The 24,566-nt window shown below is 46.7% G+C and overlaps 1 pseudogene; it reads left to right on the top strand.

Annotated features, from left to right (window-relative positions):
* Positions 1–19,510: 19,510 nt before the first annotated feature.
* Positions 19,511–20,289, top strand: LOC134612167 (ubiquitin-like protein 5; annotated as a pseudogene).
* Positions 20,290–24,566: the final 4,277 nt, after the last annotated feature.

Raw genomic sequence — 24,566 nt, 5'->3', positions numbered from 1 at the left:
CCCTGTCACCCCCTCCCTCAGTCACCCTGTCACCCCCCTCAATCACCCTGTCACCCCCTCCCTCAGTCACCCTGTCACCCCCTCCCTCAGTCACCCTCTCACCCCCACTCAGTCACCCTGTCACCCCCCCACTCAGTCACCCTGTCACCCCCCCCACTCAGTCACCCTGTCACCCCCCTCACCCTCTCACCCTGTCACCCCCTCCCTCAGTCACCCTGTCACCCCCCTCAATCACCCTATCACCCCCTCCCTCAGTCACCCTCTCACCCCCTCAGTCACCCTGTCACCCCCCCTCACCCTGTCACCCTCTCCCTCAGTCACCCTGTCACCCTCTCCCTCAGTCACCCTGTCACCCCCCCTCAGTCACCCTGTCACCCTGTCACCCCCTCAGTCACCCTGTCACCCCCCTCAGTCACCCTGTCACCCCCCTCAGTCACCCTGTCACCCCCCCTCACCCTGTCACCAGTCACCCCCCAGTGACCCTGTCACCCCCCTCAGTCACCCAGTCACCAGTCACCCCCCCCTCAGTCACCCTGTCACCCCCCTCACCCTGTCACCCCTTCACCCTGTCACCCCCCTCAATCACCCTGTCACCCCCTCCCTCAGTCACCCTGTCACCCCCTCCCTCAGTCACCCTGTCACCCCCCCTCAGTCACCCTGTCACCAGTCACCCCCTCCCTCAGTCACCCTGTCACCCCCCCTCAGTCACCCTGTCACCCTGTCACCCCCTCCCTCACCCTGTCACCCCCTCCCTCAGTCACCCTGTCACCCCCCTCAGTCACCCTGTCACCCCCCTCAGTCACCCTGTCACCCCCCCTCACCCTGTCATCAGTCACCCAGTCACCAGTCACCCCCCCTCAGTCACCCTGTCACCCTGTCACCCCCCTCACCCTGTCACCCCTTCACCCTGTCACCCCCCTCAGTCACCCTCTCACCCCCTCCCTCAGTCACCCTCTCACCCACTCCCTCAGTCACCCTGTCACCCCCCCTCAGTCACCCTGTCACCAGTCACCCCCTCCCTCAGTCACTCGGTCACCCCCCCTCACCCTGTCACCCCCCCCTCACCCTGTCACCCCCCTCAGTCACCCTGTCACCAGTCACCCCCCCAGTCACCCTGTCACCCCCCTCAGTCACCCAGTCACCCCCCCTCAGTCACCCTGTCACCCCCCCACCCTGTCACCCCCTCACCCTGTCACCCCTTCACCCTGTCACCCTGTCACCCCCCTCAATCACCATGTCACCCCCTCCCTCAGTCACCCTGTCACCAGTCACCCCCCTCAGTCACCCTGTCACCCCCTCCCTCAGTCACTCTGTCACCCCCCTCAGTCACCCTGTCACCCCCCTCACCCTGTCACCCCCCTCAGTCACCCTGTCACCAGTCACCCCCCCCCAGTCACCCTGTCACACCCCTCAGTCACCCAGTCACCAGTCACCCCCCCTCAGTCACCCTGTCACACCCCTCAGTCACCCAGTCACCAGTCACCCCCCCTCAGTCACCCTGTCACCCCCCTCAGTCACCCTGTCACCCTGTCACCCCCCTCAGTCACCCTGTCACCCCCCTCAGTCACTCTGTCACCCCCCCTCACCCTGTCACCCCCCTCAGTCACCCTGTCACCAGTCACCCCCCCAGTCACCCTGTCACCCCCCCTCAGTCACCCTGTCACCCCCCTCAGTCACTCTGTCACCAGTCACCGTCACCCCCTCCCTCAGTCACCCTGTCACCCCCTCAGTCACCAGTCACCCCCCTCAGTCACCCTGTCACCCCCTCCCTCAGTCACTCTGTCACCCCCCTCAGTCACCCTGTCACCCCCCTCACCCTGTCACCCCCCTCAGTCACCCTGTCACCAGTCACCCCCCCCCAGTCACCCTGTCACACCCCTCAGTCACCCAGTCACCAGTCACCCCCCCTCAGTCACCCTGTCACACCCCTCAGTCACCCAGTCACCAGTCACCCCCCCTCAGTCACCCTGTCACCCCCCTCAGTCACCCTGTCACCCTGTCACCCCCCTCAGTCACCCTGTCACCCCCCTCAGTCACTCTGTCACCCCCCCTCACCCTGTCACCCCCCTCAGTCACCCTGTCACCAGTCACCCCCCCAGTCACCCTGTCACCCCCCCTCAGTCACCCTGTCACCCCCCTCAGTCACTCTGTCACCAGTCACCGTCACCCCCTCCCTCAGTCACCCTGTCACCCCCTCAGTCACCCTGTCACCCCCCTCAGTCACTCTGTCACCAGTCACCCCCTCCCCAGTCACCCTGTCACCAGTCACCCCCTCCCTCAGTCACCCTGTCACCCTGTCACTCTGTCACCAGTCACCCCCTCCCTCAGTCACCCCCCCTCAGTCACTCTATCACCAGTCACCCCCTCCCCAGTCACCCTGTCACCAGTCACCCCCTCCCTCAGTCACCCTGTCACCCTGTCACTCTATCACCAGTCACCCCCTCCCTCAGTCACCCCCCCTCAGTCACTCTGTCACCAGTCACCCCCTCCCTCAGTCACCCTGTCACCCCCTCCCTCAGTCACCAGTCAACCCCTCTTTCCCTCACTCTGCTACCTGTCACTCCCTCCCACGCTCTGTCAGCCCCTCCCTCCTACGCTCTGCCACCTGTCCCCTCCTCACTCTGCCAACCCTATCCCACAGCACACTATGTGCCTTACAATGCCCTACACACACTACATCCCACCCCCACACTATGTGTCTTACCCATACTACATCCCTATCACCCCTACACCAGGTCTGTCTCCTAAATTACTATCAATAAAGATTTGTATCAGGACAAGTAGATTGTCACGGCAGACAAGTAGATTGGGCAAACACTTTAGTCCCTGGACAAGTAGTTTTTTTTTTTTTTTTTATTTCAACACCCCTGCCCTCTCTGCCATATACACCCCTGCCATATACACCCCTGCCTTGTCATAATATCCTCCCTGCTGTAAACCCACTACCTGGTCATAATTCCCACCCTGGCATATACCCCTTTAACATGTCATAGAATACCCACACTGCCATAATCCCCTCCCTGCTATATACCTCCACCGTATCATAATACACACCCTGCCATACACCCTGGCCATGCCTTGACATACTATCCTCTCTTCCATATAACACCCAATCCCATTGTTCCCACCCGTGACATAAAACACCATATACTCACCACCTCACCTGCAGTCACCTCCTTCAATCCACTGTGTGCAGTGGCACACACTGTCATAGTATCCACCACACTGTCCCACCCTGCCATATACCTTTCTCCTGATAGTAATACTCTCCCACTTACATATACATCCACGTTGTCACATTCCCCCAGACAGATAGGACAGATATATACTGGAAGGCAGTGAGATTAAACATTTTTATGGACCATATAGGAGTTTGTGTACGCCCTGCAGTAAGCCGGCAGCCGGGGTATGACATCATCCTGGCATCGGCATCACTACTGGTCGTGCAAGTGAGCTGTGAAGGAAGAGCACAGAGATCCCAGCCCAGCAGCAACCGCTTGTCACTCCCAGAGTAAGGTAGGGAGGTTGGTTGGACCTCTTAATAACTAAATGCGTTTGTATATCTGTGGTTGTGTATATGTTTAGTAGATAGCTCCCTAATTTGGTGTCCTTAAATATGTCAATCCCACATAAGGATAACAAATAAGTGAGTTATCTACTAAACAACCTAAAGATTAAAATTAAGAAAAAGGCTTTTTAAATGTTGATCTTTTAGCTATTTAGTAGAGAATTCCCTAAATTGGTGCCCTTATGTGAGATTCCATATGTAAAGATACCAAATTAGGGTGCTGTTTAGCAGATAGCTCCCTTATTTGGTGTCCTTAAATATGGCAATCCCACATCTCAGCATCTTGCCATCACTACACACAAACACATCCCTGCATTCCAGTGCAAACACTACATACAAACACACCTCTGTATTAAAACATCACCATTATATATAACCACACCACTGCATCTCGCCAACACTACACACAAAAGCATGCCTGCATTAAAATGCCAACACTACATACAAACACACCCATTCATTTGATACCGGAGAAACTGACGGAAGCCAAGCACAGAGAGATGGACACAGGTTTCTTCAGGAAGGAAGAGATTCTTTATTGGATCACCGATCGGGACTCAGAGGGACTAGCGTCACCAAAATACAGCAAAGTCTGAGTACTGAATACATAGAGTACATTCCTTATATAGCACTGTAGCTCCTCCCACAATTAACTACACCCACACATACCCTTAACCTATTTAATGAATAGAGTCTAAACTCATCCATCCGGTCTAACCACGTGGCTCATCTGATACAAAGGAGAGGGACGCGTAATTCCAGTTCTTACATTCCTGCACCTGGTCAGTACAGTGATGACAGTATCTTAGCTACGTGTAATTAACCAACTGATACTACAAACACATATACATACATATGCCTTGTGGCAATCTTAGCCTGCTAAACTTGTATTTTACTGGAATTACATCACATTCCCCCCTTTGATGCCTCTGATATTTCACAATTACTTGAGGCATCACTTAACCTTGGTTTGCTTACACCGCAAGTTACCTTGAACCAAACCAGACTTATCTTATGATGTGAATCTTTTCAACACTCATCTTCCTGCATAGTTTCTCCCTGATCTAAAGCCTTATACTTATATATGGCCATTATCTGTGCAGCAGCCTTCCTCTCTGCTATAGTTCCTATCAGGCTTTGCACAGACCTAACTACTAAGGGTATAAGACACGGCAGGAGTAGACACAACATTAAAATTAGTAGGACTCCACCTACCACTGCCTTAAGCCCTCCAAACCACTCATACCAGCTACCAAACCAACTACTTGGATTATACCCTTTCCATACCTGAGTAGGCACATGCGCTAGTTTAATCATATGGCTAGTAAGCTCAGCTATTGCTTGCCCTTCGTCATCTATTTGAAGACAGCAATTGCTCAGGTTAAACTTCCCACATACACCTCCCTCTACTGCCAAAAGGTAATCCAAGGCTAATCTATTTTGGTAGACTGCGGTCCTCATCCTGGTGTTATGCTTCGCTAGAAGATTGAGCGCTTGTGATGTTTCATTAGTGATAATCTCAACCACCGCCTGTAACCTTATAATACGGTTGAGCATATAAATAGGGGTTCTATAACCAAAGGTACCATCCTCAGCCCACGTGGCTGGCCCATAATAATCTATGATACGCTGGGGAGGCCATTCGTTATCTTCCCAGGTACCTATCTCTATGGGTCCCCTTTTCTTCCTATGATTCACATCATACACTTTAACACCTAAAGTCTCACCTGTTTCAATCGGTAACAAGAAGAAGGATGGTTTGAGCATACCCAACACACATGCCCCTTCCCAGTCCTGTGGCAGCTCCGAATAGGCTTTCTTACCACAGATCCAGTACAAATTTGCTGGGGCTCTCCAGGTAGATGTGATGAATAGATCAAACCACACATCCTTTAAATTGGCGTATCTAGCAAACGGGTTAGATGGTTCTGAGACATTTGAAGCCGACCACCAAGTTGTATTCTTTGTATCATCATCATAAGCTTTTTGCCCTAGACAAGTTAATTCTCCTACAGAAGTATTATACATTATTCCTTTCCTTGCTATGCAAACATAACCTATGATGGAGGTCTTTAATCTCCACTCAGATTTACCTCTAACACTCATCTGATAATCGGCTTGTGAAGATATTAATTGTTGAACTGCCTCAGAACCGGACATTACCTCCTTTGCTTCCTAAGGCCATTGGTCTCCCATGTTAGTACCTCCACACACATAGCAGTTGGTAACATTAAGACTACCGGCAATACTTTCAGCTAGATCAATGAACAGGTTTTTAGCATTATGGGGGATCTTATTATCTATACTCATCTCTTCGTAAAAGGAATGGTATACTTGATGAGTCTGGGAGGATACCGTATCAGTCTCTATCCCTATAAATAATATTGTCCCAGGGTCTAAACCCGTCCCGTATATTTGAAACACAAATAAATTACCATATTTATCTAAGAACTTGTCGGGGTTATTTATAAGAATATGGACTGGATTGCATTCCATAGACTTACAGTATGGATTGGTAGGCAACTTAGTAACAATCATGTCTTTGTCTACTGTCTGTCCCCAAGTCGCCCACCCCACACAAGACCAATATGGACAAAAGTTATAGTCTTTATTTGGGCATCTAGGACTCACATATTTATTTTTGCTACTGGGACAAATATATTTATCGTTAGACCCATACGTCCTCTCCCATCTAAGATCCCCACATACATTCCACGGCTTTCTACCACTCGATATCGCTTTACACGCATCAAATAGCAGAACACCCGAAGAATGTACGGATTCTAACACCGTTTTATTAATTAGGGTCCCCTGAGGATCTCCATTCCTGAGAGTCAACCAAATTGTACGAGGTTGATACTCCGGACTGAAGCACTTAGGTTCTCCTACTCCTAAATGGCACACACTATAATCTATATTTAAGTATCTACATCTCGATACATCTCCTTTACACTCGTATTGTGAATGCCAAATTAGGGTTTGGGAAATATGGTTACCTGTTCTCGTAGTCTTAATGCATACCTCACAGCTAGGAGTGTCGGTACCTCTACCTTCCTGAATATAAAAACACATATAAATAAACACTATCAAAAGCACATCTTTCGCCGTCATCCTCAGTCTTCGTCCGTGCGATGGCGCCTCAGCTTCCAGGATGTGAGGGGCTGCAGGGAATGGAGTTCTGCTCATCTTCACAGGTGTCCCTTCGAGACTTTCCTGGCTTATACACTATGTGATGGTAAGCGGACAGGCTTTATTATGGCCTTCTCACTCACACCTGTAACAATAAAATTTGTAATCCACAATAATTCCTCGTTACTCCGACTGAGTAGTACGTTTTAACCGGATCTTGCAGGGATTCTCTGGATCTGCTGTAACTTGCCAAGAATCGACTGCTGCTGGTTTAACCCTGGAGTGATGTATCCACGGAGTCACTTCTGCTACTTTTATTGCTGTAGGGGTAGACAAGAGAACAACATAAGGACCTCTCCACTTGGGCCCTAACGGTACATTATTCCACTCTTTAATCCACACTTGATCTCCTGGATGATAACTATGAACAGGGGGATAAATATTCACAGGTAATCTATCTTGTACCCATTTCTGTACCTCCTCCATAGTCTTACCCAACTCTACAACCTGCTGCCGAGTAATTCCTTCTCCCAACTGACTCAAATCCCCCCTTAAGTTACCAAGTACGGGAGGTGGTCGTCCATACATAATTTCAAAAGGAGAGAGGCCCATCCTTCTGGTAGGGGTACTGCGGATTCGCAATAGAGCTATAGGTAAGAGAACGTTCCACTTAAGTTGGGTTTCCTGACACATTTTAGCCAACTGGTTCTTAATAGTTCTATTCATTCTCTCTACCTTACCAGAACTCTGGGGTCTATATGCAGTATGAAGCCTCCACTTTATACCAAGCATATGAGTCAGTTGTTGTAGGCACTGGTGAACAAAAGCTGGACCATTGTCCGATCCTATAGAACAGGGTAGTCCATATCGGGGTATTATTTCTCGTAGCAGGAATCTCACAACTTCTCCTGCTTTCTCTGTACGAGTAGGACATGCTTCTACCCAGCCTGAATAGGTGCACACAATTACCAGCAGGTAACGATGTCCACCCGATTTAGGCATCACTGTAAAGTCTATTTGTAGATCGGACATGGGGAGTCCCCCCATAAACTGGACTCCTGGTGGCTTTACTGGTCCTTGTCTTGCATTATTCTTAGCACACGTTACACATCTGCGTACAATGGCCTGAGTCAAGTTGGACAATCTTGGTATGTAGAAATGTTTTCTAAGAGATTCTTCAGTACTGTCTCTCCCAGAATGTGTCCCGTTGTGATAATTTTGGACAATTTCTACCGCTAGCGATGCTGGTATAACTATTCTTCCATCTTCTAGCTGATACCACTTGTTCTCCAGATACTTTCCCGGTTCAGTCTTTAACCACTCCTCTTCTTGAGCTGTATAAACTGGAGTCCATTGGGACAGTGGAGTTGGTATAAGAGCAGCTATATGCCCTACATACTCCTGTCTTCCTGATTCAGCAGCACGCTTAGCTGCACTATCTGCCATCCGATTTCCCTTGGTTACATCACCATCTCCTCTCAGATGCGCTCGACAATGTATGATACCGACTTCTTTCGGCTCCCACACTGCTTCCAATAGTTGTAGGATTTCAGCTGCGTACTTGATTTCTTTGCCTTCTGAATTCAGTAGTCCTCTTTCTTTATACAAAGCTCCGTGGGCATGAGTGGTTAAAAACGCATACTTAGAGTCCGTATAGATATTTACTCTTAAACCTTCAGCCAATTGTAACGCTCGTGTTAGTGCTATTAATTCTGCCTTTTGTGCTGATGTTCCTTTCGCCAGTGGCCGAGCTTCTATCACCTTGTCTATTGTTGTCACTGCATATCCTGCATAGCGGATCCCTTCTTTCACATAACTACTGCCGTCGGTGTAATATTGAACATCGGGGTTCTGGATGGGAAAATCACGAAGATCTGGTCTACTTGAGAATACTTCATCCATTACTTCCAAACAATCATGTTGACTTTCAGTAGGTTGTGGCAAAAGGGTAGCTGGATTTAAGGTGTTTACAGTCTCTAAATGCACTCTTGGGTTTTCACACAACATTGCTTGATACTTGGTCATACGGCTATTACTAAACCAATGATTTCCTTTGTAATCCAACAACGTCTGTACTGCATGTGGGACTCGTACATAAAGTTCTTGACCCAGAGTGAGTTTATCGGCTTCAGCTACTAGCAGGGCGGCTGCAGCTACGGCTCTTAGACAAGGTGGAAGTCCGCTGGCCACTGCATCCAATTGTTTAGACATGTAGGCAACAGGTCTTTGCCATGATCCCAAGTACTGTGTCAATACTCCCACAGCCATTCTTCTTTGCTCGTGTACATACAGGTAGAATGGTCGTGTGTGATCAGGTAGACCTAATGCTGGGGCACTCATCAAAGCCTTCTTCACATCTTCAAATGCCGTTTGCTGTTCTTGGGTCCATAGGAAGGGGTCGTGCTCTGTACCTTTGATAGCTGCGTACAGAGGTTTTGCCAGTATCGCATAGCTGGGAATCCATATCCTACAGAAGCCTGCTGCCCCCAAGAATTCTCGCACTTGTCTTCTATTCTTGGGTATTGGTATTTGGCAGACAGCCTCTTTTCTCTCTGGCCCCATAATTCTTTGACCTTCAGAGATATGGAACCCCAGATACTTGACAGTTGGCAAACACAACTGAGCCTTCTTTCTAGACACCTTGTATCCTGCCTTCCAGAGAATGTGTAGTAGATCGTGCGTTGCTTGCTGACAGATTTCTTTTGTAACTGCTGCTATCAACAAGTCATCTACATATTGTAACAATACACACTCTCCTGGGATGGACTCGAAATCCAATAGATCTTGACTTAGGGCTGAACCAAATAGGGTAGGTGAATTTTTAAACCCTTGGGGCAGTCTTGTCCAAGTCATTTGGCGTTTTGAGCCCGTTACAGCGTTCTCCCATTGGAAAGCAAAAATACATTGACTTTCTGCGGCAATTCGGAGGCAAAAGAAGGCATCTTTGAGGTCTAAAACTGTGAAGTAAGTAGCCCCGCCCGGAATTAAAGCAAGCAGGTTATATGGATTGGGTACAACTGGATGTATACTAACAACCGCATCATTGACTGCTCTTAAGTCCTGCACAGGTCGATACTCATCTGTGCCGGGCTTTTGAACAGGCAGCAATGGGGTGTTCCAGGGGGAAGTACAGAATTTTAGGATACCATACCGTATGAACTTATCCAGGTAGGATTGTATGTTCTTCTTAGCCTTCTGCGGGATGTGATATTGTCTCAGGCTCACTGGATAAACCCCATGTTTAAGTTCAATTTTTATAGGTGGAATATTGCGGGCCAGTCCTGGTGGGTTGTTCTCTGCCCAAACTCCTGGTATGTTAAATAATATCTCATCACTCCTAGGGTTTTGGCTAGTCAACACTGTATAAAGTCGCCACTCTTCTTCCTTTGGTACGGATAAAGTCATAATACCTGAAGGTCCATTAAACTTTAAAGATGTTGTTCCATCTGGTAGGAACGTAATCTGCGCTTGTAATTTGGATAGCATATCACGTCCCAGCAATTGGACTGGACATTCAGGCATATAAAGGAATTGGTGTTTTACTACGTGGCCTCCCAATGTACAGAGTCGACTTTTAAGAACCGGTTTTTCAGCACTTCTTCCAGTTGCTCCTATCACAGTAATAGTCCTTCCAGATGGAGGAGCAACTAGATTAGTCACCACTGAATGTTCAGCACCAGTGTCGATCATGAACGCACTCCTTTTCCCCCCTATTGATACATCGACCATAGGCTCCGCTCGACCAAGGGGGATGGAGCCCGGTCGGTATCAATAGTCCTCCATGACCGTGTCAGCCAATCCTACGAAGTCCCTACCTTCTCTATCGCGGGACCTTTGCGCTGCTGGAATATATCTGTCTTCCCTAACACTTCCTCTGTTCCCATTACTCCCTCTATAACCATTACTCCCTCCGGGGCCTCCTCTACCTCTCGCTCTGCCTCTAAAGTTTCCGTAGCCTGCCCTGGGTAGGACCCTCTCGTACTGCTCTCTTTGCGGACATTCGTTCCTCCAATGCCCTTCTTCCTTGCAATACGCACACTGATCCCTACTCAAAGGCTCCCTACTCCATCTACTATTGCCTCTATCTGGGCCCCGTTTATCTACGCCTGCGATCGCTACCGCTAGCATATCAGCCTTTTTACGCATCTTGCGCTCCTCCTCTTTCTTGCTTTCTGTTTCCCTATTCATATAAACCTTATTAGCTACCTCCATTAGTTGGGTGATTGACATACCTGCAAACCCTTCTAACTTTTGTAGCTTGCGCTTAATATCTCCGTAAGCTTGGCTGACAAAGGCGGAGTTAACCATTCGGGAATTGTCTGCGTCTTCCGGATTAAAGGGGGTGTACAAGCGGTACGCCTCCAATAATCGGTCATAAAAGACACTGGGCGCTTCATCGCTTTTCTGGATCACCTCAACTGTCTTCGACATGTTAATGGCTTTCTTTCCTCCGGCTTTCATGCCAGCAATTATAGCGTCTCTATAGGCTCTGAGTTGAACCATATCAGCACCATTTACGTTCCAATCGGGATCAGTGTTGGGATAATGTGTTGCGGCCCATGCTGCTGGGTTAGCTTGGTTCAAAGCACGGGCTCTATCCTCTAATGCTTTAATGGCTGCTTGATTTATTCTTGTCCTTTCCTCATTGTTAAATAAAGTCATTAATAACTGCTGGCAATCAGCCCATGTCGGATTATGTGTCTGTACTATTGAGGTGAACAGATCAGTCATGGCTTGTGGTTTCTCAGTATACGAGGAATTATGGGTCTTCCAGTTTAAAAGGTCGGTAGTGGTGAAAGGGACATATACGAAGACAGGGTCAGCGTGTGCCATTTGACCTGCGGCATCGATATAAGCTGACCCGGGATTTAAGCGAAGAGGCATCTGATAGTGCTTTAATTGTTGGGCACCAGTCAACTGTCGGGTTTGGATGGGGCTACGTAGGGAAGCGTCAGTCATGGGTTCCGGTCGGGGAGAGATAGGGCATGGGGATGTGGGAGGTTGGTTTTGGGAAAAGGTAGTGAATAGAACACTTCGGGCCGAGCTAGATGAAGCTTGACCGGAAGTCTGAAGTGGCGCCAAATCAGGATATTCATTTTTAATGGAGGTTGGTCTATCTGGTTCCGGAAGGGGGGATTTAGTACGAGGGGGGGTGGATCCTGCACTGGAGGAGGAAGCGGAAGTGGATGAGGGTAATGAGGGGAGGGGTGCAGGGCTTCCTGCGTTTGCGTCACTTCTTCTTAACGGAAAGTAAGGGGGCGGCAAAGGAATCTCGGACTCAGGGGGCGTGTCCAAAATGGGCCTAACACCAGTCCTAGTGGACGAACAAGTCCTAGCTACCATGAGGCGACACTGCTCCTCGTGGCATGTCTGGAGCCATTTTGGCGAGTCATTTACGGCCTGTCTCCAACAGTCAATATAAGGAAACTGGCCGTAAAGTTCAGGCCTACCTGATACAGCCACGTGTAAGCGCTGTACCAGAGTTGGATCCAAACTGCCACGTGGCGGCCATGCCGCAACCAAAGTAGGCCACTCCCTAGTGCACAAAGTGACCAAACGTACAGGAGACATCTTTACCCCAAAATCACAAATTTTAAATCCCTTTTTAAAATTCTTAACCATACATCCTAAGGGATCCGGAATCGTTGACTGCGACGCACCCATATTTAACAGTGGAACGTCGTCGACAACGATTACTATACACGCGTACTATTCAACAGTCACACCCGTTTCCTCTGGCAACAGCACCACGTGGTACGGTTACCAAGTGAAACGTACACAATAACAATAAACACTCAGGGAATTCCCATACACACACAGCTGCTACACCAGTCATTATATAATCAATATTATGCCCTTTGGCGTAACTACACAGTCACCCACGCTATAATTCTCTATATACGAATTACCCGTCTATAACACACCCAGTAACATCGTCTTTTACAAATAGCGGTTACAGTACGGTTAGCATAGGTCAAAGCACAAGTTAAGGTCACAATACAATTATTAGTGGTTATGGTGTTAAAACATGCAATGGACGACAATGATTAGTACTTATTATACAATGTCAGTAAATATACAGGGTTATGGTACCGTGCACTATAATACAGCAACACACTATTAACACTCTCGCTAGACGGCTGAGCTCGCGCTATCTAACAAGATATACACTTTACTAAACAATCGTTAACACATTTACAATTCCCAACTAAACTATTGGCCAGTACCTTGAATGGACTACCTAAAACTATATACACCCGTTTTGGTTAGCCACACTGCCCAATCACCACATATACATAGCGAGCTAGAGAACCGAATTTACACAGGCGCCTCTTAGTCGCACTATACAACGAGCTAGAGATCCGAATTTACACAGGCGCCTCTTAGTCGTACTATCAAAAGTCTAGTGGGTTCCAAATTTACACGCCTTCCCACTTAGCCCAGATAGGATGAGAACTAGCGAACCGAATTTACACAGGCGCCGCTTAGTCTCCCGGTCCCTCCGACCTAGCGAACGTAATATACACCCTAGAACGCTAGTCTAGACAAGACACCGGTGTCCGGCTAGGGCTATTTACACCAGAACCCCGCCTGACTAACCAAATCAAACGGTCTGACTAAAGAGCGTTCGATCGAGCGGTGCGCCTTCGCTCCTTCCCTCCGACAGAGGGGGCAGATACACAGATTCAAAAACCCCTTTGGGCCTACCGCACAATCGGTATACCCCTAGCGGGTCCTGCCGTCTAAAACAGCAGTTGTCTTACCTCCTCGTTCCTGAACCTGAGTTCACACTCATCGACGGGGACACCCCAGCACTTCTTACGTAGAGGCCGATGATCTCCTGGACAACAGACCAGTGGCGCCGAGACGAAGGGAGGTCCACGCAGAAGTTCAGGGGTGCAGCCGTAGAGAACGTGGGCAAAGATAGACCGTCTCACGCCTCTGCCTCTCAGCTACCGTTGAACGATGAGCTTCCCGGCCAATGCACCAAATGATACCGGAGAAACTGACGGAAGCCAAGCACAGAGAGATGGACACAGGTTTCTTCAGGAAGGAAGAGATTCTTTATTGGATCACCGATCGGGACTCAGAGGGACTAGCGTCACCAAAATACAGCAAAGTCTGAGTACTGAATACATAGAGTACATTCCTTATATAGCACTGTAGCTCCTCCCACAATTAACTACACCCACACATACCCTTAACCTATTTAATGAATAGAGTCTAAACTCATCCATCCGGTCTAACCACGTGGCTCATCTGATACAAAGGAGAGGGACGCGTAATTCCAGTTCTTACATTCCTGCACCTGGTCAGTACAGTGATGACAGTATCTTAGCTACGTGTAATTAACCAACTGATACTACAAACACATATACATACATATGCCTTGTGGCAATCTTAGCCTGCTAAACTTGTATTTTACTGGAATTACATCACACATTCACTCACACTTACTCCATACAAAAGCATGCTTACATTGAAACATGCAAGCACTGCTCAATGCTACATACATTAAAAACAAATGTGGGTGTTTTGTACATTTTAAAGTGCGGGGGGGGGGTGGGTGCCAAAACTAGGACCCGCCCCGGGTGCCATATGCTCTAGGTACGCCCCTGCTCCAGGCAAAAAAAAAAAAAATTAAAGGGAAATTGTGTAACTAACATAATTTAATTGCCTTACACAAGTAGACTTGGAGATTAATTTTGGACCGAACTGCAGTTTAACTGAATTTGGGCGGATTGGATGATTAGCCTAAATTCCAAATTCCGACCCACCATTTGCCAGTATCTCAAGGGAACTGACATGCGCAAGCCCGGACAGTCTTATCGTCATTCATGATTCAAAGTATGTTTCCTGACACCAGCAAAATTAGGGATGAAATGAAAAAAAGTAAAATCATTTTAGAAGGGAAGAGGGATAAGTTCCTTATGCCTCATTTCCGCTGAGCAGTATGGTTCGGAAGGGTTAGAATGGTCCAGCCTATTCAGGTGAGCGTTTCCTCTGCAAGTCGGACCGCCAGGGGGCTTCCGGGGTTTAGACCAAATGCCTAGCGTGGTATCATATTAATGCGACGATAAAAAAGTGACGCTACAAAGGACAACAATGGAGGTCATCCAGCCGCTCGCCTGTGAAAGTGGATAGTTTCAGAGCCGCCCAGACCTTGCTGTTGTTTGCAGGCTTCCTTTGCCTATTATCTGACCTGAACTTGCCTTTGACCTGAGCAGTGATGTTTTTCTGTCCCCCAATCAATGGAATGTATCGTGTGGCACCAGTAGGTCCGTCCTATCCGTACCATACCATTTCCTGCGGACCTACACCTGAACGGGGCTTGGTTTGGTTGTATGTAGGGATGCACCGAAAATTTGGCTGCCGAAATTTTCCTCCAAAAATGGGCCTATCCCATTTCGTCCGAAAAAGATGCACATCTGCTGAAAATAGACAGCTTGCCTTTCACACACAGAGGATTCACCACTTCCCCTGGCCGTGCCCCGCTCCAACATCCCTCCATGCTGATCGTGAAAAAGATAGAGAGCGGCGGGGGGCGGGAGCACCTACCCTTACCCTCCTCCTCCTAATCATCATCTTCCTCTGGGAACATGGCCTTGCCAGAAACACCGGTGCCACTCTGGAGAGGACCCCACGGAAGAAAGAGAAAGCTACCCCGGGGGCCGAGCACCGTCCATCCTCAGGGTCAAACTTTATGGCTGGGCGTCATGGCGGGGGCAGATGGGGGGCAACTGGAGACCCCCGAGGGTCGGAGAACCAGCAGGAGTAAGAGAGCCAAGGTAACTAGCAAGGGGACCCTGGGTGGGTAAGGGGGGAGCATACCCAGTTCTGTGTACTAAGGGTTATTATAGTATTGCTTTATACTCAGTGCTGTGTCCATGATAATCCAGTACAAAGACTCACATGCTGTATATACACAGTGCTGTGCCCATGATTATCTACAAAGAGTCCTGTGCTGTGTACAGTGATTATTACATACCTGCAGATTCCCAATTCACAGCATGTGAGCCTCCAATAAAAAAGGCTTTTTAATGCTTGTGATATAAGCATTGCTGTGCCAACATGGGGATTACCAAATATGAAATACAGTATTCCCAATGCATTTTGTGTTGACTATTATATATAGGATTACATTAGTGTTCATGTCGTTTTGCCTGTAGTATATCCAGTGCTGTGTGGATCAGCCAAGTACATGTTAAGGTTTGCGTGGTTACAGAATACCTAGAGCCGTGCACAGCAGTGCTTCCTGTTTATCCAACATCCCAATCTGTATACAGTACTGTTCATTTAGAGTTCTATGAACATAGAGTGATTGCATTACAAGAGTAAACATCAGTGGCGTACACATGACCCATGGGGCCCCGGTGCGAAAATTGATCCGTGGCCCCCCCCCGCGCGCTTACTCTGTGCGGGCCGCAGCACATGGCGGCGTGCACCTGGTCGCAGGGGTTGCAGGGCTGCGACCCCTGCGACCGTGGTATGTACCCAGTGCATGCAGATGCACACACACTTAAAGGACCACTACAGACACCCAGATCACATCAGCTCAATTAAGTGGTCTGGGTGTCAGGTCCCTCTAGTTTTAACCCTGCAGCTGAAAGCATAGCAGTTTCAGAGATACTGCTATGTTTCACTGAGGGTTAATCCAGCCTCTAGTGGCTGTCTCGCTGTCTCGCTTCCGCGATTCTAAGACACTGAACATCCATAGGAAAGCATTGAGTAATGCTTTCCTATGGGCGGTTTGAAAGCGTGCGCGGCTCTTGCCGCGCATGCGCATTCGGAGCTGAGAGGCGGAGGGATCCCCAGCGCCATGGGAGTCTGGCACTGGAGAAAGGTAAGTGCTGAAGACACACACTAGCTAACAGGCACACACATTTACTGACAGAGACACACTCAGCGACAGACATACATACACACTCACTTACAAAACATACACTCTCACTGACAAGCACACACTCAACAGACATCAAACAGACTCACTAATACACACACAAACACACTCAGTAACAGACACAAACAGTAACACACTCACATACACCAACACACTCACATACACACCAACACTCACACACACACTAACACTAACACACACTAACACTAACACACACTAACACTAACACACACTAACACTAACACACACTAACACTAACACTAACACACACTAACACTAACACACACTAACACACACTAACACTAACACACACACTCACACACACACTCACACTAACACACACTAACACTCATACTCATACTCATACTCATACTCATACTCACACATCTTTTTTTTTTTTTAATTTAATCCCCCCAGCCTCCTTACCTTTTGGAGTGCTAAGGGGATTCCCCGGGGTCCAGTGGTGCTGCTGGGCGGCCAGTCACTGGGCGGGCGGGCGAGCAGGCTGGCGGGCACGCGAGGGAGCCCTCTCCCCTGAGTGCTTCCTCTTCAGCTCCCTCGCCACTGGTATGTACGCCACTGGTAAACTTTATGTTGTTTGCTCCCATGTGTACCTGTAATGTACTGTGATCAAAAATATTTTGTATATTTGTGTGTATGTAATATACACATTTATTTCCCTTTTCATTCATTATATGGCTGTGTACAGCAATGAACATATTGGTGGTTATTCATTAATTTGCAGAATATTTTTTTTTCTTTACCTTGTGGACAGTGCACTGCTTGCATGTGTGCAGAGCCACCCTTTGTGTATAGGGATACATTCAGTAACACCCTCAGTACTTGGTATTTTGACTGCATGCCAACCATGTGAGCTTAATGGTTTTCATGTATTTTCCTTCTAAAGCACTACTTTTATATTCAGAGTTTATATTGCTTGTTTAATTCATTAAAAAGTCTAATATTAATAAAAATATAGAAAAAAACTATTTTAAAATCATTTGGAGAAAAAAAGTAATTTTCGGTTTTGGTTTTCTGCCAAGGGCATCCTGAATTTTTGGTTTCGGCCAAGAATTTTCATTGCGGTACATCCCTAGTTGCATGGGACACTTTTATAATGGAAACACTCAAAACAGCGTACCAAACCGCACTGACCCGAACCGTTCTGCTCAGTGGAAAGAGGCTTTAGTTTTCCATTAATGAAAGAGGTCTAAATAATCATTTGGGCTGAATTTCCTGTCTATTCAAAAAAATAGTAAAAAAACAAACAAACAAACAAACAAAAAATGATTGATACGGGACAGCCATTAAAAGTTGCTTTTATTTATAGATCAAGTATAGATCAGAGGGGAAAACAGGAGGAATAAAACAACCTTAATTCCAAGCAGGATTCATCTAGACCAGTGGTTCCTAAACTTTTTAGGTTCAAGACGCCCTTCATATTTCAATATTTTTCCAAGGCACCCCAAGTAAAAATGTCTAGGTTATATATCTGTACAGCGCTGCAGCATTTACTGGCGCTATAGTGTAATGTACAGTGTTGGTGTTTGAAGAGGTGCTTGTTTATAGTTTTAGTGTTTTAATACAGGGGTGTGATTGTAATGTTTGCGGTTGATTGCAGGAGTGTGTTTGAATGTCATGTTCACTTTTAAATGCGGGTGCACATTTACAAATATACAGTTGTTAAAAGTTTTTGTTGTTTGGAGGAAGAAAATTGCTAGCTGTGGGGATTGTGAGGTTAGGGGAAAAAAAGCCTTTGTCTAGCCTGGGTCATTGATCCTAGTGTGAGACTTTACTTACCAATATACAGTTATTATCAGTATTTTTATTTTTGTTAACTGTGTAGAGGAAAGAAAATCCTTGTTTTGGGGAGCGTGTTATAAAAATGGTTTTTTTTTTTGCCTAGCCTCGGTCATTAATCACACAATTAATCTTATTTTAATTTTTATTTGATTGTATTCATTCTGCGATCACAGTGCACAGTTTTTTTTTTACGTAAAACACAAAAATGTTATAGCAGTAAATATACAAAACGCTAAGTTTAGCAACTCTTATACCTTACTTAATTTATTGTAATAATAAAAGAAAAATAAACCCATCATCAATGTCATGTACTGCTCTCAAGCCAAAATTGAGGGAGGGTGGGAGTACTGCTGCTTCTGCTGCCTCCACCACTACTGCACTATTGAAGTCATCGTCTCATGTACCACCCACATCATATATGTGTAAGCATGTCCTGACCGCACCTCCAGCAGGAACCTGGAACTCCGGGAAATATCTTATGGAGAAGGTGGGTTGTTCGATACCACCTAAGCATACGTTTCTAATTTGTTTCCTGTATTGCCGTACTGATAGATGAGCAATGCAGCAGAGTGCACATCTTTTGACATTTTTCCTCCGAGAACACTATTCTAGGTCACTAGGTCATCCTCCCAGTGCTCCTTATAGAGTAGAAATACCTCAAAGTAACCTGGTGCCCTATGTGCACATGGTTTTAAAATGTCTGGGTTCACTATGAACATCTTCCCACCTTGGCAAGGATTTGTGTGATTTGATGCCATGCGAATTGTTCCATAGGTGTTCCCTACCTATTCCACTCGTGATCATTTTGCTGGATTTCATTCCTGGGCCATATCAAAGCAGCACCTAACAAAATTACCTGAATTATTGCCTAGATTTATGGATTGCTCTTACTGGTCATCATGCCTTACTTTCCTTGACAACACACTGGTGGCACCACATTGTAACTGGTTATGGTGGTGGTTTCAACCTTACTGCGAACCATACTTGAGTATTTCAAGGCATTTCTATCATAGTTTGAGAACTCCTTAACTCTTGAGACAGGATCAAGAAAAACAGAGGGCTTTCCACACACCGTCTAAGACAGGACATGGTAGAACTCCACTTCAGACATGGTGGAAATAATTTTGGAGCAACAGAGGGCAATCCATACTCCATCTTCCCACAACTCCTTTGGTATTGACTCCCCACTGGGGGCATGAGGAATGGACCATTCTAGGGCAGCTAGTGTCAGTTCTTGTTTAATTTAAGTACGTAAAATAAACCTTGAGCCTCAGTAATACCAGTTTGGGACAGATCATCCCCTTGTTCACCCACCTCATTCTGCTACTGATGCTGTGGCTCCCCTTTTCACTACAGTGATTTTGCCCTGCCTGAGTCAGTCTTGCATTGCCTGCTTCCCTTCACAGGCACAATTGGGAGAAGCTGATAAGACACAGTTTTTTTCCATACTGAAGGTCGCTGACTCCACAGACGTCTGGATGTGTGGTAAATCTTTCTTCTTGTCAGGGTGGAAAGGTGAGTGGGTCATTCATTGCCCACTCACCTTTTTCCTTTCATTTTTGAATGAGTGCTATAGCGTTATTAGCAGCTTAAACCATAGGTGTTTGTGAAAAAGAGTATGACAAGCAAAATCTTTCTTGATGGGGTGTTTGCCTTGAGTGATCTTTTGGGGAAGAAAGTTTGAGTAAAGTACAACTTTTACTCAAGTAAAGTATAAATTAGAGATACGAAGAAGTATATGGCAGCTGAAACAGGTACCCGATCTGGCAAGATTACATTAAAGACATGGTACATCATCTTAAAAGACCAAGTGACATGCAGTTACGAAATTCAGAATGGGATGAACCTGGATTTGTCTTATCATTTAATCTATAATCACCCCATCTGATGGACTCCTTCCATTATGTCCATCATTAAGCCTGCAGCCTGTTTAGTTTGTTAAAACACAATTTCTACGGAAATACTCAGTGTAAGTTATGCATTGTAAGTGCTAAGTTGCTAACTGTCAGGATCGGGTCAGGGATCCAACACGCAGAGTACAAAGAGTAGCTGATACGTATACCGGTCCTTAGAATGGCCGGACTAACGTATGACTACAATAGAATGGTCAGAGACAAGCCGAGGTCGAGGATAACAGAGGACAGGTAAGCGAGAGACAAGCCGGGTCAAGGATAACAGAAAGGCAGGAGAGTAAACAACAAAGCCGGGTCAGAACCAAAAGACAAGTGAATCACAAAGCACTGTGTGACTAGGCGGACTAGAACCACGACAGGGCAATGAGTGAATGAGAGAACCACCGTTAAGTATCCTGGCTAGGGAGAGAGGACACGCCTCCGGCGAGTCCTGATTCGTCTCCCGAGATTTGAGTGGCAGGATGCTCCGGGTTGGCGTCATGACGTCTACCTCCGGTCTTCCTGTTATAAAAGGAAGAGACTCCCTCGCGGCCGGCGTTAGCACGACCGAGTGAACCGCGGGAGACCGAGGGAAGATGGCGTCCGGACGGATCAGCTTCTAAGTCTCTACCTCTCTCAAAGGTAGAGACTCCAGGTACCCTGACAGTACCCCCCCCCTCAGATACGCCCACCGGGCGGAAGGAGCCGGGGCGAGATGGAAAGCGGGAGTGAAATGCCCTGCGAAGACGGGGAGCATGAACATCCTCTTGTGGTACCCAACTCCTCTCCTCAGGACCATATCCCTTCCAGTCAACTAAATATTGTACTCGCCCCCGGGAGATACGAGAATCAATAATGGAGTTAACCTCATACTCCTCCTGACCCTCCACCTGAACAGGGCGCGGAGGGGCGATTGTGGAGGAGAATCTGTTACAGATTAGAGGCTTTAGTAATGAGACGTGAAAGGAATTCGGGATGCGTAAAGTAGCTGGAAGAGCTAGACGATATGCCACTGGGTTAATTCGAGTCAAGATCCTGTAGGGACCAATATAACGAGGAGCGAATTTCATGGAAGGAACTTTAAGACGAATATTCCTAGTGCTCAACCACACTCTATCGCCCGGAACAAAATTCGGAGCCGCCCTTCTACGTTTGTCAGCATGTTTCTTAACCAGTACAGAATTGTGTAGAAGAATCTGTCGAGTCTGATCCCACAACTTCTTCAAATTGGCCACATGGACATCAACCGACGGCACTCCTTGGGAAGAGGAAACCGGAGGAAGAATGGATGGATGAAAGCCATAGTTCATGAAGAAGGGACTTGAATGCGTGGAGTCACAAACGAGATTGTTGTGCGCAAACTCTGCCCAAGGAATCAAACCGACCCAATCGTCCTGGTGTTCGGAAACAAAACAACGTAAGTATTGCTCAATCTTCTGGTTGGTTCGTTCAGCAGCTCCGTTAGACTGAGGATGATAGGCGGACGAAAAATTCAATTTGATGCCTAATTGAGAACAGAACGACCTCCAAAAACGTGAAACAAATTGGGAGCCTCTATCAGAAGTGATCTCCGAAGGAATCCCATGCAAGCGAAAAATCTCCTTAGCAAAGACCTCCGCCAGTCGGGAGTTTAGGCAAAGGTACGAAATGTGCCATCTTGGTAAACCTATCGACTACGGTAAGGATAACAGTGTGCTTTTTAGAAACAGGCAGATCCACAATAAAGTCCATTGCCACACAGGACCAAGGTTTGTCAGGAATCTCCAGCGGTTGTAGAAAACCACAAGGAAGCGAATGCGGTAGTTTAGTTTTAGTACAGACCACACAAACCCCGATAAAATCCTTAACATCCTTCCGTAACGACGGCCACCAGAAATCCTTGGAGATTAAAGAATACGTCTTGCGGACACCCGGATGACCAGCCACCTTACTCTCGTGAAGACACTGTAAGAGCTCCAATTGAAGTTCAGGGGGAACGAAAAGTCTGGAAACTGGAGTCAGTCTAGGTGCCAGATGCTGCAAGTTCCTTATCTGATCAAGTAGCGGAGAATGAACTTTGAGAGTAGTGTTAGCGATAATGTTACACTTGGGTACTATAGAGGACAAAACCGGTTCAGATACGGCGGCAGGTTCATATTGGCGAGATAAGGCGTCGGCTTTAGAATTCTTAGAACCTGGCCTATATGTGAGCACGTAGTTAAAGTGAGTGAGAAATATGGACCAACGAACCTGTCTAGATGATAGTCGTTTAGCCTCTCCAATATAGGATAAGTTTTTATGATCTGTCAAAATAGTAACAGGATGCAAAGTACCCTCCAATAAATGTCTCCACTCCTTCAAGGCCATTATAACCGCTAGTAGTTCCCTGTCACCAATGTCATATCTGCTTTCGGTACCAGACAATTTTTTGGAAAAGTATCCACAAGGATGTAATGGTTTATCTACCCCCAACCTTTGGGACAGAACAGCACCTATACCTGTCTCAGAAGCGTCAACTTCGAGTAGGAAAGGTAGAGTAGTATCAGGGTGAACTAAAATTGGTGCGGAAGCAAACAACTCTTTGAGTGTCTTAAAAGCCAGAAGTGCTTCAGTAGACCAATTCTTAGTCTCAGCCCCTTGTTTGGTCATGTTGGTGATGGGAGCAATGATAGAGGAGTATCCCTTAATGAAACGTCGGTAGTAATTAGAGAAACCAATGAATCTCTGGATAGCCTTGAGCCCCTTAGGTAAAGGCCACTCTAATATGGATTGGAGCTTCTCCGGATCCATTTCAAACCCTTCCCCAGAAATCACATAACCAAGAAACGTAGTTTGGGATTGGTCAAAGCTGCATTTCTCTAGTTTGCAGTACAAGCCATGCTGAAGAAGTTTGTGTAAAACCCTCCTGACTTGTCTGTGGTGAGTCTCAATATCCCTGGAATGTATAAGAATATCATCAAGGTATACAATTACACAGTCATCTTGAAACTCCCTAAGAACCTCATTAATAAGGTCCTGAAATACTGCCGGAGCATTGCAGAGACCAAAAGGCATTACAGTATACTCATAGTGCCCATATCGAGTATTGAATGCAGTTTTCCACTCATCACCGTCGTGGATTCTCACCAAATTATAAGCACCTCTAAGGTCTAACTTGGTGAAAATTTTAGAACTTTTTAATCGGTCAAAAAGCTCGGTGATCAAGGGAATCGGATAAACATTTCTAATGGTTATCTTGTTAAGACCTCTGTAGTCAATGCAAGGTCTTAAAGAACCATCCTTCTTTTTAACAAAAAAGAATCCAGCCCCAGCAGGAGAGGAGGATCTTCTAATGAACCCCTTGTCTAGGTTTTCACGAATATACTCTTCTAGAACTAAGTTTTCATTCGTGGACAAAGGGTATACATGACCCCTGGGGGGCATGGTACCAGAAAGTAAATTAATTTTGCAATCAAAAGGCCTATGTGGTGGTAAGGTATCAGCCTTTCTTTTGTCAAATACTGCCTTTAAATCTTGATACAAGAACGGTATCTGTACTTTGGTAGAGTCAGTAGCGTCATTAAGTGAGTTGACACTACAAAGCGGTGACACTTTCTTTAAACAACTCTCTTGACAATTCTGGCCCCATGAAACTATTTCCCCTGATCTCCAATCTATAACGGGGTTATGTTTCTTAAGCCAGGAGTATCCCAGGACTATGGGAACAGAAGGAGATGAAATGAGTAGTAGGGATATTTCCTCCTTGTGTAGAATACCAGTAGTTAAGTAAAGAGGTGTGGTCTCCCGGGAAATCACAGGCTCAACTAAAGGTCTACCATCAATGGCTTCAACAGCCAAGGGTGTCTTCCTTAACTGGGACTGGGACCGCGGGAGACCGAGGGAAGATGGCGTCCGGACGGATCAGCTTCTAAGTCTCTACCTCTCTCAAAGGTAGAGACTCCAGGTACCCTGACACTAACCCCAATGTGTGGTCAATCCATTCTGAATTTGGTTAGTAAGATGTTTTGCACCACCTAACTGAATACTGTGGTGCTTGTTACCATTGTAGATGAAGTTGGGACAAGCTGATGGGACACTGTGTTTTTCCATACTGAAGAACAGGCACTGATGCTACAGCAGGATGTGTAAGAAGCTTAGTTCTTGTCAAGGTAAAATAGCCGAATGGTCTGTCAATTGCCTACTGACTTTTTTCCATTTCCTTTTTGGATACATCTCTTATTCTAAACTTGTAATGATACCAACTCCAAATTGGATAATAGGAAAAGGAAAAATATTGCAATCAATCATTATTTTC

The sequence above is a fragment of the Pelobates fuscus genome, chromosome 5, assembly GCF_036172605.1.
Source record: "Pelobates fuscus isolate aPelFus1 chromosome 5, aPelFus1.pri, whole genome shotgun sequence".
In the NCBI taxonomy this organism is placed as follows: domain Eukaryota; kingdom Metazoa; phylum Chordata; class Amphibia; order Anura; family Pelobatidae; genus Pelobates; species Pelobates fuscus.
This window is presented reverse-complemented; position numbering and strand designations above follow the sequence as displayed.